This window comes from Miscanthus floridulus, chromosome 5 (genome assembly GCF_019320115.1).
Source record: "Miscanthus floridulus cultivar M001 chromosome 5, ASM1932011v1, whole genome shotgun sequence".
In the NCBI taxonomy this organism is placed as follows: Eukaryota; Viridiplantae; Streptophyta; class Magnoliopsida; order Poales; family Poaceae; genus Miscanthus; species Miscanthus floridulus.
This window is the reverse complement of record NC_089584.1, coordinates 58,895,218-58,897,760: the sequence shown is the minus strand read 5'-3', so window position 1 is coordinate 58,897,760 and position 2,543 is coordinate 58,895,218. Positions and strand designations below refer to the sequence as shown.

The 2,543-nt window shown below is 41.3% G+C and overlaps 1 long non-coding RNA gene across 1 annotated transcript; it reads left to right on the top strand.

The window, feature by feature from the left end:
* The first annotated feature begins 301 nt into the window (after positions 1-301).
* LOC136452221 (uncharacterized) lies at positions 302-2,134 on the top strand. Its single transcript, XR_010758775.1, has 3 exons — positions 302-614; positions 1,017-1,101; positions 2,064-2,134. It is a non-coding gene; the product is annotated as an uncharacterized lncRNA (long non-coding RNA).
* The last annotated feature ends 409 nt before the right edge of the window (positions 2,135-2,543 follow it).

The window sequence follows — 2,543 nt, the reverse complement described above, 5'->3', positions numbered from 1 at the left end:
CCGACGGTTGAGATCCATGGGTTTCCTCTCAAACCCTAGCTTCTCTGTCTTATCTCTCCCCTGCCTTATCCAACATTCCTACCGAGCCACACACTAAGGGAGGCCGTAGCGCGCGGCGGCTCTCACAGAGGCCGAGCGACCATGGCCCTCATGGCAGGTATTGGCCATGCCCGTATCACGGTGCGCGTGTGCCACTCGCTCTTCCTCCTCCTCTACCGCTGCTGCCTCACCGCCTGGTCGTCGCCGCTAGCCGTGCGCGCACTCCCGCTGTGCACCAACGGGCGTGAGCACCTACCCCTTCCACCAGATTCTCTCCCTCTTCCCGCAGGCATGTTCTCATTCGCTTGTTTTTGTAGGGGCGCCGGTACCGCTGAACAGGACGCTAGGCTTTTGCTCCGCTTACAGCACGGGAAGCAGAAGCAGAAGCAGCTCATGCTCCTCGACTATCCACTCGGTGGTGAGGATGCTATGGATCCTAGATCCGTGACATGGTGAGGTAGTCCTCCAGCGCTCTAGTTGGTAGGGGATGGTCTGCATCAACCTCAAAGCCAAGCAGTGTCCCTCCAGCTCCAAGCACCACATCCCTTTGCCTGCCTGCGATTCTTGCTTGGGAGGTAACTTTCAGTAGTCTGCGTAATCGTTTTGTCTGTTGCCAAATGCAGATTTTTTTTTCTAACAAGATGCCAAATGCAGTTGAAGCCCCCCATGGCAGGAATGGTAGTACGGCACTATATGTTTGATGAAATGCGTCTGACACATGATGTTTCTATTTGCCAAAATATGAAATGTTTGGTCTCTAAAAAAATTATGTTGTAGATCGTTATCACGTTGCTTGTCTTTAAAGGTTGATACATGTTTGACATGAGTATCTGAGTTTTTTGTTATCTAACGAGCCATGCATATTATGGTGAAATTTCATCACAGTATACAAATGTTTGCGAAGCAGCTATGATGTATTGATCTTGCTCCTCATCTTGTTGCCCTATCTGATCCAAGTGTGAATGGATATCTGACAGACATCCCGGCAACTCTCCTAGGAGGCCACATAGGCACATGCAAGCTCTCCCTGATTAGATCAATGCTGCAAGCGACGTCTGCCAGGCAAGTTACTTGTCGTTCTTAATTATTGCCATCTCTTGATAGATTGGTCTTGTTTTGTTAACTATTGCTAAACCTGAGTTTGGTGGTATAGTGTTGTTGATAGTGTTAGCCTTGCATTTCAGCAAACTGCAAGACCTTTTGTGGAGTAGTCGGTCCATATAATTATTTTGTAGCAGCTAAAGAGATCATTACTGCTAAAGACAGGAAGGATTGTAGTAGATGACAGCTGCTACAAGGTTGTCAAGCTTATCTTGGTATTTTTTACTGCTCTAAATCAGTATATGTGACCCATATAACTTATAACCTAATTGTAATGAAGCGAAATGGACACTATGTAATTTTTTATCCATTAATATGGTTTATATTTTGTTGCTTTTGTTTTCAACTACATTTTCCAGTGGCACTATAAATGCTGTCAGCCTTGGAACCATGGGAAACTTTCTTAAAAACAATGCATTGTCTTTGTGCTGACCGAGATGCACAAATGTCATGTTCTTTATAGAAAAAAATCAGAGGAGAATATGTTTGATTAAGTGGGCTGTGGTGTAGTGGTATGAACTTTAAAAATTGCATTCCATTATCTTATTATTACTAAGCTGGCATGATTATCATCCAGCAACCTGTTAACAGCACAAGCAGCCACATTGTTAGTGTTGATGGAGTACCTCAAAACAAATTAATTGTGCCAACTCAAGTTCGACCTATTTTTAGTGAATGTAGAGTTGAACACGGAACCGTCATGCATTTTTAGTGAACTAGATAGTGCAAGCCATGATATATCTCATTAATCTGCTGCTTTACTTTGCCCTAGAATCAGTACTAATAACTCAATTTGCTACCTAAAAATGGTCCTAATTTTCTTGTCAGTAAACTTACAAAGTTCTCATGTAGTAAACTTTCTTGTCAGTTTACTACTTACAATAAGTCCTCATGCTTGTCATATCTCTTTGATCATTGAGCAGGATGACTAATAAGTTGTCAGGAAAGTTTCTTTGAGGGCATCATTAAAATCAAGCCTATGAAGAAAAGAAGGTAGACTATAATCATTTTCCTTCCCTGTTGCAACTTTATGGTTACAATACAAGCTTTTTTATGAAACATGTCCTTACTTACTGTATTGAACCTGGACTTGCTTATTTTTATTTCTCTGAATTCCAAGTTATCTAAGTGCTTATGTGCATTGGCTGCTATTAACTATTCTCTAACTAAACCTGTACATGATAATTGATAAGTAATAGATGATTGGGTTTGTTGCTCTATAATACTTAGCCATTTTAAATTTGGATAATGAAATTGTTTTTCACCAGTTCATAAGTAATAGATGATTCAGTTTGTTGCTCTATAATACTTAGTGATTTTAAATTTGGTTGAGTAACAGCTATGTCCACATCTAATAGGATTCACATTTTCCTTCATCTAAAGCAGGAACAATTGGAAGCACA